This window comes from Lissotriton vulgaris, chromosome 8 (assembly GCF_964263255.1).
Source record: "Lissotriton vulgaris chromosome 8, aLisVul1.2, whole genome shotgun sequence".
In the NCBI taxonomy this organism is placed as follows: domain Eukaryota; kingdom Metazoa; phylum Chordata; class Amphibia; order Caudata; family Salamandridae; genus Lissotriton; species Lissotriton vulgaris.
Genome location: NC_141696.1, coordinates 500,234,632 through 500,247,401, shown reverse-complemented (window position 1 = coordinate 500,247,401; position 12,770 = coordinate 500,234,632).

Genomic DNA, 12,770 nt, shown 5'->3' with positions numbered 1-12,770 from the left:
GCCAATGGTAAGCACCTCTGTGCACCATTCCAATTTATATCCCCCATCCAGGGGCCTGATTGACAACCGTAGGCTCTAAGCTCAGACTTTTGTGTAAGTTTCATATTTTTTTGCTATTCACAAAGAATGAGTTTAATTTTAGTAATAGAAATGTTATGACTGGAGAGACTCCTTGCTTGTGGAAGTGACTCTACAGGTCTATTCTACAGGCCTCTCTTACCTTTTGTTTGTGCAGAGTTCTCAGTCCTGACTGCGAAGTCTCCGCTGTCATAACATTACAGTAAGTAAAATTAATTTTGAGCATCAGGCCCACACTATTCAGTGTCTGAAAAAGCTGTTTGGAATTTGTAATCAGTAAGTTACAGAAATAATAAAGAAGCCTGGCTAACACAATCATTTTGGTGAAAGCAACCCTGGCCTATGTGGTCAACAGGAGTGTTCTGCAAAACGTCGCCTAGGACTTCAGTGAAACTATTAATCCCAATAGGTTGCTATCAAGCAAATTCCCAATAGTATGGCAGATTTAGATCCCAAAGTATCAAAAAGTTGAACCCTCCCACCAGATTTGTTGACTCCCCATATCTATTGGTGAGCAGCCTAGAAGCAGAGGTAACACAGAGGACTTTGACCAATTTACCCTTAATCCTGAAGCTGCTATAAACTTGTGTAGCAGTTTCATTTCAGGAGACAGAACTGCATTATATATTTCTTAAATACACCAATAAATCATCGCAATAAAGGGAAATGATGTGCCATTCATCACCCAAGCAAATGATCTTATCCCTCCCCAACTGACACATTCTGGCTGCTAGGGGCTCCATTACATGATCACATAATATGCAACTCCGTGCCCACTACTAAAGGGGCAGAGATGAGTTGTCCCATCAGAACTCTAACCGTTAGCTCTGAATAAAGCACTTTAATCAAATCAAATCAAACCAAAAATATACTTTATTCGGTTTTAGAGTTAAAACCAAAAAAGTTACATTGTTCCATAAAATAGTTAAAACATACAATGAATAATGATAAAAATGAATAAAAATCCCCAAAAACAGCAATATATACATCTGGTACAAATGACTGGTCAGACAGAGAAAACACACAAAAAGGAGTGCCTACCAATGATAGGGATTTACTAGCGCTCTGTACAAATCCTTGATCGCAATGACGATTTAAAAAATCCTACTATAAAAGTTACACATTCTGGTTTCAACAATTGTAGATAAAAAAGGGCTGGGCGGACCTGGGTAAAATACAATTTCTTTAAAAGGGGTATTAAAAAATATCTGTGTGGTTCTTCATAAAATTTACAAAAAACATTATGTCAAATCCTGAGGAGACACTCCGTCGCAGCCACAGGATGCTAACACCTGACATCTGCAGCTCCCTTTTGGGATGTCAAGCATCACGTGAAAATAATCTAAACTAAGGGATCAAAGATGAGTTGTCCCATCAGAACTCTAGCCGTCTACTCTGAATAAAGCAATTTAATTGAATGGGTCAGTATTTGGCCCAGCCCATTTCTATGGAGGACTGCAAACATGTAATCCCATTTCAACATGTCAAGCATTTTTTCAGGGTCTAAAGCTGCACATGCCAAAAAAGCAAAATCAGAACACAGTAAGGGGGGTCTAGATACAAAGAAAGGTCCAGGATACTGCCCCAAGCGGACACTTAGTCAACTAGAGGTATGCAGTTCTTATAGAAAAAATACAGGTTTCAACCAAGAGAAGCATAGAGGGGAGTACTAAATATTGTAGCAAGGGCCCTCACACACCCCAACTGGTGTCATGCATCATGAGCATGGGGTGCGATGAGAAGGGAGTGTGTAAGTGGTGAATGGATGTACAGAGCACATTGACTCCACTCTACTCACCACTTACACACACCCTTCTCATGGCACCCCATGCTCATCATCGGCAAAAAGAAAAGAACTTTGGCAAAGACCCCGCCTGCGGGCATGTTGGCCATTGCAGCGCTGACCCAATGATGAGCTGCCCGATAATGAAGCATGAGACCTGTTGGGATGTGTGAGAGCCCTTGCTCCTATATGGAGCACTCCCCTCTAGTCTTCTCTTAGTGGAAACATGTACTTTTTCTATACTATCAACTAGGAAAAAGCCAAATCAACATGACAGAGTCTATTAGACTGTATGGCCCAGTGAAGATTCAGAAAAGTCCATCTTCCCAGTGTAAAACAGATCTGATCCTAATGTACCAGGTCAGGTAGCAGGGACAATTGTGTGACACTAAAATCTTACTCAGAATCTTGTCGTCAATACTTAAAATGGTCAAAGGCTAACATGAAGCCAAGTCTAGATGGTCCCGTTGCGTTTTTGGAATGAAAACAAACAAGGCCTCTGTGATAACTGCAATTTTATTAAAACACCTAGGGGCCTTATTACGACTTTGGTGGTGTGGGAGTGGGTCACCACCCGGCCGCCCCACTCCCACACTGCCAAAATTCACTGCCGCCTGCCCACCAATTAACAAATATTTTGTCAGTCTGGCGGGCAGTCCTTGGGTGTTCCCACAGTGGTGCCTTTCAAATAGGCACCGTATTGGGAACGTCAAAGGCCGTTCGTGCATGCTATGGACTGTTAAGTCCATGGCATGCAGGAACAGGGAGTACATGCTCACAGGGTACACACCATGCGCCGCCAGCATGTATCCCCAGGCCCAGAGGCACAAGCGGCCCTGTAGGGCCCCCTTTGTTTCCTCCATGTCTCACTTAGTCTGCCGTAAAAAGTGAGACTGGGAAGAAACTCGTAATATGCTTGGTGGTGCCGCAGCAGCACCACCAAGCATATTCCAGGTTCAGGACTGCTGCACCACCGCGGTTCCCCGATGGTTGCGGCAGTCCCCTCACAGTCTGACTGCAGCACTCGTAGTGCAGCAGTTGGACCACTGATGTGATTATCCACGACCACCACCGCACCACCAACACGGGCTCAGCAGTCCAGCACGTAATCAGGTCCCTAGTGTAGGGATTAGAAAATCTGCATACACCTTGTAAAACTCTATTAGTAAGCCATCCAAGTCAGGAGTGTTGCAAGTGGCGGTCCCATTATCGTGGCTGTAATCCTAGCTCTGTTATTGGACTGCCAATAAATCCCAACTGTCAGAGGACAATAGGCAGCAGTAGGCCATCCATGGAGTATTCAAAAGGAAAGAAGTAAGGGGCTTTACAGGGCTTTATAAAGAACAGTAATGAACATTAAAAACGTAATGAATATCAGATTGAGTGCACAGAACTATATTGAGAGAATGGCTAATAGCAGAGATATAAACAACAACGGTGGTCAGACAGGTTGAATTCTATATGTTTACCACACCTAGTATACAAATTACTAGATTGGACGACTGTTTGATTTAATCATTTGTACTTTATAAAAACTTTTTTTGAAAGTTCATTTATATATCAAAGGAAGAACATACAATTATTGACAAATACAAACATTCAAGCAATGTGATACATAAAATACAAAATGCATGTGAAAAATTTCTGTACAAATCAAATAGACACCTGTACACTGCCTCAAATTATTTCATTGTGAGGCGCCAGCCCTTCATATTATATATACACAACCGGACAAGCGGAAATTGAATGTAAAGGAAAAGCCTGCTTGTCCAAACAAGCCTGAGACTGTTCTAATCACTGGGGTCTACTTCTAGGGGAAGTGGACTTGATACATTTTATTGCCCTAGATGAGCCCCTTCTTTTTTGTCTCGGGCTTGAAGTCAACGCGTTTCGAACCACTTGGTTATTTGCGGGTTCTCCTCAGGACATGGTATTAATGTCCAAAAACTTAAGTGAGTTTACTTGCTCTCAGACCTCTCTACTGGTGTCTATGGTTACCTTTTAAAACTTGGCCAGCCACTGGAATTGGGAAATTTGTGAAAACAACTGTAGTAATTCTGTGGGTAAACGAAATGAAAGACCTGCTGTCAGTTCGCCATGGATTATTATGTTGCAATTACATGAAGACCCTTGTGTGAGGCCGCCTACCTTCTTATGTTGGGAAAGGCGGATGGGGGAGGAACGTCGTGCTTTGGTTCGGCACTCGATTTTCTTTTCTTTTAGGTGCGTTGTTGTAACTGTGGGGGAACGGGCAGTGATGTTACTGACCTATTTAATCAATTTGTTAAAGAGTCGTACTCGAAAACACGCCGGGTATCCAACCTTGTCTTGATTGCGTGCCGCCGCAACTGAGTGCATTTTTTCTTGTTTTTGTCGAGCGGACCGCTAAAGTTTGATTTTGGTTTTGGCCGTAACAAAACAGCAAGAATTTAGAAATGCGCCGTGTTTGTCTGCCCCACAAAATACAATTTTGAGCACAGGCGAGCAGTATGCTTACTTGGTGGTGAGACCGTTCACTCCTATCCTCCGTTCTCTGTTTCCTCAGAAGGAGCGTCAAACGTAATGACGACGAAGGCTTGTGTGTTCTAATTAAAGGGGCTGCGGATATGTAAACACATTGGTGTGCATGTGTATGTGTTTCTGGAGCTTGTAGTTTAAATGGTATTAGCATCGGTCAGCCCGGGTCTGGGAAAGCCAGGGGCAGATGACTGTTACAGAACCCTCAAGAAGGGAGATTTTTACAGATTGCTTGACTCGTTTAATTAATTAAGTCCTGTCATAGCTGTATCAAATTTAAGGATTAAGTATGCTTCTTTCTGTGCGAGGCGGGCATCAGGATCTCCTCCTCCTCTAACAAGGCTTTTTATTGCTGCCAGGATTGTCCATTTTAAGTCATTCACCGAATGTTTTTCTTGTAGAAAATGGGAGACCAATGGTGCCGTGAGCACTTTGTTGTTGATTCTTGATCTGTGCTGTATTATCCGCTGACGGACCTCCTGTGTGGTTTTCCCCACATAGACTTTTTTGCACGGACACATGATGGCATAAACTGCATACTTAGTTTTACAGTTGGTGAAATCGTAATGCCGCCAATGTTTCTTGCCATCGGTAAACAATGAGCCCTCCATTGTTAGGCTACACGCTGAGCAAGTTCCACATTTGCGGTGTCCCTTCACTGGGCTAAGGACAAACAGGGTACTCTGTGTGTCTTTCTTACTTGCCGGACATGTAGAGGTGATCTGCTGTCCTATGTTGCGATTCTTTTTGAGCGCAAACAATGGGAGACCGATATTCAGGATAGCTTCTTCCACTAAATGCCAACTGTTGCGGATGATTCTTTGCACCGGATGCGTGTGAGGTCCAAAAGTGGATACACATACTATACGATCAGTGGGTTTCTTCTCCTTCTTTTGCAATAGATGTTCTCTTGGTGTCCATCTAGCTCTCTTCATTGAGTGTTTTATGAGTTTGCGTGGGTACCCTCTTTTTTGAAGTTTTTGGACCAAAGCTTGTCCAAGTGTTTCAAAGTCTTGTAGTCTTGAGCAGTTCCGTCTCACCCTAAGGAATTGACCATAGGGGAGATTATTTTTGAGGCTTCTTGGATGGTAACTCCTGAAATGCAGGGCATTGTTTTTATCGGTTTTCTTGAAAAAGAGGGAAGACATAAGTCCCTCCGCTGTAGATTTGATCTGCACGTCTAGAAAATATAGGGATTTTGAGTCGTACATCAAGCTGAACTTGATGTCTGGATTTCGATTGTTGAGCCAACTGTGGAATCCTTCCAACGACTGCGGTGTACCGCCCAGATGCACCACACATTCCCATTGCATTACGCATTATATGGATATTGTTTTGATTCATGTGGCTTAACCCTTTAATTGCTGCCGACGGCCAACGGTCGTCACGAGCGCTACCTCCCCAGTGCTGCGCACGACCGTTGGCCGTCGGGTCAGCATTCGTTCTCCGAACGTTCAGCACTGGGCGCTGAACGTTAGACGCTGGGAACGGGTTAAGGTAGAGCCGTTAATGTTTCATGTCAAGAATCTTGTGATTTGCACAATATCTTCTCTATATACCCTTTTATCCTCACTCGAATCAATACACCCTCTATTCTCCAAAACCCTCCTTCCTTTCTCCATTTGGGGCACATATTTATGCTAATGTTTTGATATAATCATATATACAGGTAGCGTTCAGTGTGATTAAATAACATTGGACCTCCAAATATATAATGTGGTTGTCTCCTATGTTCTTCATTTCTTTATGTTTTGTTAATGTTGAATAATTTTCTACTGGAACCAATCGTGTAATGTACTGCTCAGACCAAGACGAGCCTTACCACTACCAATCAGGTCAGTTTTCAGAGGACTGACTATTCTCTGGGCCACAGAACTGTGGGGCCACTATCTGTTCCTGTAATGGAGAAGGAGCAACAAACAGATTCCTGATATGTAGAAGAGGTTTTGTCTGGCAGGAGCAGCCACCAAGCCAGATACGTCTGCTTCGCGATCCAGGAAGGGGGTCATCTTTGGAAAGAAGTGATGTTTCCCATTGTTCCACCTAGTCCCATGCATCTTTGGGATCAGAAAAAATATGTTAGTTGATCTGCTATAATGTTTAATTTGGGAGCAAACACTAAAAAGTACTTAAAGCCAAAATCGCAAATCCTCCCCTTAACTCCCATGAGTGATGACTTCTGATGTTCTACTGCTAACATATAATTTAGGAAGATCATGACAGGATCTCTCTCGAATGGCATGATGTCCATCCTGCATGCTGCTGAATAAAATACTAGATAACATCCCTAAACATCATTGTCCTTGATCGGGTTAAGTGGGGTATGAAGCAAATGATGGAGGATCCAGGCTTGGTGTAGCAATGGGGCAGAGTCATAAAAAAGGGAGTCAGGAATGGCAGTAGCAGGACAGGTGCAGTCAATCTAAATTCTGCAAGTTGTAGTAAATGACTCCAGATACAATGAACAAATGCTTGCTGACTTCATTAGTTAAAATAAATAGCTGCTTTGGGAGAACAAACAAGGACTCTAGCCTTTTTCACAGCCCTCAGTCAACTATCAAAGCCCCTTCAAACCTCAACACTCCAACCTAGAACCTGATCTGTAGAACTATCCAAAGTAAACACAGAACATTGGGGTAAATAGAACAGTGTGGACTCAAAGCGCTCTAGCATAGTAATGATTAATATATGGATATAACACATGTACATGTGCATTCTTTTCTTAAACTCTGCTTCCAAAGAAGGTGATAATTAGAAATGCTATGAAAAAGCTGTTCTAACATATTTTATTTCTCACAACCAGACAGCATTTTAGAAACCCCTATGTTTTGCCACTTCTCCTAATTCAAATCTACAGATCTGGCAAAAGAAACTTCGTCCTGCTTCTGGCATTGAGACCTTGTACAGAATAGTCAAATATTCATTTTTTCTGACTAACCTCATCTTCGTGTTTGTGTGACCTACAAATCATTTGATTAACCCCTCGTTGCCCATAAAGTAGCCAAGATCAAAGATATATTTGTCTTTTAAACGTAATTAAGGCAAGTCATTTAGGTTTTATGTTGGTTAGACCCCGAAAAGTGATTGACCAAAGTATTGTTAACAATACTGGCCTCAATATATTCTGCATGTTTAAAATATGGATTGTGAACCAAACTAAATTTAGCAATAATGTCCTAAATTAAATTCTGTCCACTATGTAGCAAAGAAAAATTGAGCTCAAGCTGTTCTAGGGTTGTTTCGGTTCCTTTTCTTAGAGGACCTGCCTTGGCAGTTCAGGTTCAATTGTTCCAATTGTAGCAGGGCCAAGATTGATTTGCTTTTGGCTGCGTCTAATCTGAGGTGACTTGGGAGACAATTCCTACCGTCCACGACCCAGGCACCTCTCCTAACACTCAGTTGATTCTGCTGGAGATATCATTGCGCTACATTACGCACCCACATCACTCTCTTACCTCAATAGTTGCGAGCAGCCTGAATCCCTGTTGAGGGAACCAGAGCCACAGCAAGGCAAGGCGCCAAACCAAGAGCCTAAGCCCCTGGCTTGTCTAGCTGATCTCCCTGAGTTTACAGCCAGGGCACGCAGCTCAGCGCCCACGGCCTCAGCAGCGGCATCGGGACACAAAGCCTCTGCTTCCAGGTGACCGTAGCTGCTCTTCCGTCCCCTTTTCACCTTGGCCATCGTGCAGAGGCGACCTGGTGATCAGTCCGAGCTAACAGGATTTTGGGAACTGACGTTTTGAAATGAGGTCGAAAAAGAATAAGGGTGATAAAGGGACGACAAAGAAATAAAAAATAAAACCCATAGACTCACTTCCCCGTTTCGCCTCCCAGCTACAGCTACTGCTACAGACAACTGCAAACAGGAAGCATGCACAGTGGGGAAGCACTGGGAGCATTGGGGGGTCCTCCTTGCATGACTGCTTGACTGTTTGAATGCATGAGGCATAGCCCGAGGCATAGGGTAAATGACCATACAAGAATAAGAGCCATAGGCCCAATAGGATTATTGAGGGTCACTGAAGGTGCTGCAAGCAGGGGGGTGAGCTCAGGGTCGGATTGGGATCACAATTTGGCCCGGGCACTGACGAAAAAAGTGGCCCACATTCAAGGGGCGTGGCATACATTTAAGGGGCGTGACCTACAGTTAAGGGACGTGGCCCATATTCAAGGGGGGTGCCCTTTCATGAAACACTATTTGGTTACTCTTTGAGTTCTAATTCGTACAGAAATATTTAGTAAATTAAGCCTTTTAAAGCTTACAGAGCAAGTAACATTGGTAAAGATTAGGAGCACTGCAGTTCTGATAACTGAATATTTACTTGCAGTCTTAACGCCCTGCACAATGTCGTTAGATACTCTTTCCCAACCAGCTATGTCCTAGACTCTAATAATCACATAAATCAGAAATCTAGTACAAAGTCAAGGAGAAAGGGTAAGACTGGAATATCTGGGAACAGAACATGTAATAACAAAAGTAAGAATTCACAAATGAGGAAAAGGCAGTCTGGGGTGTAAAGAATGATGAAAAAATGTATCTGTGCAATCTAGTCATAAATGTATTTCACAGCCAGCAGGTGATGTCTATATACAAAAACACAGTTTTATTCATATCTGTTGCTGCCTTCAAGTCTGGGCCATGAGGAGACTGAGGATTACTCAATTAACCATGAAAATGATAGACAATCTGCAAAAAGGAATTCTAACCTGAACATACTAGAAAAGTGAATTCTTCTGCACAGAGAAAGAAGTGCCAAGTTTGCAAATTTTGCTTACGCCTCGAACAAGGCTTAGCTTAGAATGAGGCTAAACAGCTCTCTTTTGAGAAAGCACATTACACAAAGTCTTAGACTTGTCCTGAAATCAACACACAAACATGTGGCCACATTCTGGCCTAGGACCTAAAATAGAGTGCAGTCAGGCCTACACACTACAAACAAAAACTAACCAAAACTTACTAATTAATATTTTTGGCATATAGAGAAATATGCCCCTTGTGCGCATTTTGGATGAGGCCTTTAAAATAAAGTTACATTGCTAACTGGCACACAAATGAATCAGTATATTGTGCAAAGAAATGGTAAACAAAATGGTTCCTACCTGTTCCTTCTTGCTTCAGTGGAAGGGATCGGCTAGCAACACATTTCATTTCTGGGTGCTGGATGTGGCAAGTCAAGTAAACCTTTGAGGAAGACCTACTGCACTGAGTCTAGTGCAGTATTTTCTGGATTCGGTGGGACGATGATTGAGGCACACTAGATGTAGCTTTGAGTACTGCTTTACTCAGCCTACTTTGGTCAGCCCTGTGGAGAGTGGGATGCCAAGGGGATTAGATGGCCCCTCTTGAGTTACAGCTTGGCAGTGTGGTGCATCTGGTTAGAAGAGTAACCAAATAGAAAAGGCAGGGTGAACACTCTGTAGTTCTGTATGGGAGGGTCAGGACTAGGGTTACCAACTGGCATGGGTGCAATTTCAGGATGGGGAGTGTAAAAATTCAGGACAAAGGGTCAACATTCAGAACAAAACTTCTGGACAAAAGGTACGTTTTACAGACCCATCAGAGGAGGTTGCACATTATTATGTAAGTAAGTAAATAGACAACCATTTAAGCACTAGTCAAAATAAGTGTATATCAGGTTGAACCAATCATTTACTTCACGGTTTTTCAGTATGCACGCAGCTTTGATCAACTGTGCAGGTCTTTTTGTGATATTTCATATGGTAATAATCTATATATATGGTTACAGCACTGGGTTGTCCAGTCTGATATTTTGTTTACAATTCATGGTTCTGAGCAGGCATGTTTGGTGAGAGAAATGGTCGGGAAGATCTGCTTGGATAGTCATTGTGAGATGTAAATTGGCAAACATAAGATGCCGCTAATCCAGATCCAAACATATTCAACCATTTGCAAACCTATCCATCATGTATTCTTCCATCCATCATTTCACTCATCCATCCCTCCATCCACCCTTTTACTCATCCATCCATTATCCACCCATTCATCCACTCTTCCACCCATCCATCCATTCACTCATCCATCCATTTACCCTTTCACCCATCCAGCCACCCTTTCACTTACTCATCCATCCACCCAGTCACTCATCCTTCCACACATTCACCCTTTCAGTCATCCACAGATCCATGCTCACTTTTTCTCTCCATCCACCCTTTCACCCAATCCATCCCTTCACTCATCCATCTAGCAATTTTCCCTATCACCCACCCAGCCATCCTTTCACTTTCTTATCCATCCACCCAGTCACTCATCCTTCCAACTATTCACCTTTTCAGTCATCCATCCTCCCTTGCTCTCTCCATAGACCCTTTCAATTAGCCATCCACCCGTCCTTCCATCCACCCAACTATCCATCTACTCATCCACTCATGCATCCATCCATTGACCCTATCACTCATCCATCCTTTCAATCATCCATCCATCTTTTCTCTCATCCATCCTTACACTCCTTCACTCATCTATCCAATCTATTGCCCATGTACACTCACCCTTTCACTCACTCATCCATCCTTACGGCCACCCTTTCACACATCTGTTCATCCATTCACTCTTTCACTTATCAATTAATCAATCCATCCATCATTTCACTCATCCGTCCACCCATTCTCTCTCATCATCCATCCATTCACCCTTTCATTCATCCATTCACTCTTTCACTGATATGGACATGTTTTTATAAAGTGTCCTTTTTAATTGTCATGGTCCCTTTGTAGAATCATAAAGTATGAACAAATGGTTATTTTTTATAGTTGTTTTACCATTTGGCAGTTTTATATAGTGTAAATTCAGCCCAAGACAAAGGCTATTTGAGTTCTATTCATGAGTACCAATTACAGTACACATGATCCGATTTTTTATTTAAGGGCCTGGGCGAGGAAGTGATCTGCCCAGAATCACAGGTTGTTGAGCAGACGCTGGGACTCAAACTTGAATCCCCATCTCTGCAACTCTGGTGTTAGGCCACCTATGCCTATGCACAGACAAGGAATGAAAGTGGGAGGATACTGTTCTTGCGCAGGACACAAGGCCAAGGTGACAATGGCCTACATATATCAAAAATGAACTAGGACACTTGTAACTATGTTACAATAGGTTCTCTAGATAACCCTCATAAACGCTATGTTTAATGTTGTGCGGTTTATATTGGTTCTCCGCCCCACATAGACGTTGTGGCATTTATCATTGGGTGATCTAGTGTGCTACATGCCAGCCTCAAGCCTGAGGCAACCTCTGGAGTAGCGTAGTAGTGTCCAGAGATATGTGTAGGTACCACCACGGAAGAAGGTTATTCTTAAAAAGCAAACCTACATCCAAGTAACTACTTTAATATAAACGGATGTGATTGGTTATTAAAAGAAACAAACAGGTATACTCTTGGACCAAGCAACTGGATCCTCGCATATCACTTTAAACAAACAGTCAACATGTTTCTGCTCCTAGTCGCCCAGCCGGGTCTACGGAGCATTCGTAAGGACAGACAAATTAAAATTTATACTCACACCTTTTGTGTAGTATTCAGGGGTCTTAAGTTTACCCACCGGAGTTTTATTGCAAGGCTCAGTTTACCTTATCAGTAGAAAATTTCTACGTCCTCGGGGGATTTGGACTCTGGAGTCCCAGGCCGCAGTTTAGTGCGATTTCCGCGTCTGGTGCTGGCTCTGCCCCCGGACGTGAAAGGGCTGCTTTATAGGAGATTTATTCAAAAAAGGCAGCCAACACGTGTTTCGCCCCCTTACATGGCCATCTGGGCTGGGGCTTCATCAGGGTGTAGGGTGAATAGATGGGCCAATACTCGTCCTGGGCTAGCGAAATCGAAATTCTTAATCTTTCATTCCAGGCATAAATGCCTATGTGCAACCAGTCTCTGCAAACGGCAGAGACTCGTCCTGGCTTGGCCAGGACGAGTATTGGCCCATCTATTCACTCTACGCCCTGATGAAGCCCCAGGCCAGATGGCCATGTAAGCTGAGCCGCGGACCGTCCGGACACAACAGAGAGCTTAAGTGGAGCCGCCAGTCTTGATACGCCGAGGCTGTACCTGTGGGCCTCCGAACTGCTGTGCTGTACTCCTGCGGACTGCCAGACGAGTCTGCGACTGGTGGCTGTGGGAGACGCACGGCAGAGTGGAGAGGCCGCGCGGGAGCTGCGATGGTGAAGACGCCCCCTCCCCCGCAGACTTGGGGTAGGAGTGCTGGTCTGGCGAGCCTGCAGCCATTGTGAAGGTGAGAGGTGAGCGAGCTTTGTCCTGCGAGGCCCGCATACGGCAAACCGCCCTCACTGCCTGCTCTCCCCTCCTGATGCCGCTTCTCGCTGGGGCTTGGCGGGCCCTCTGCCGGGTATAGGGGCTGGAGCTGGGGTGCTCAAGGGCCTGGG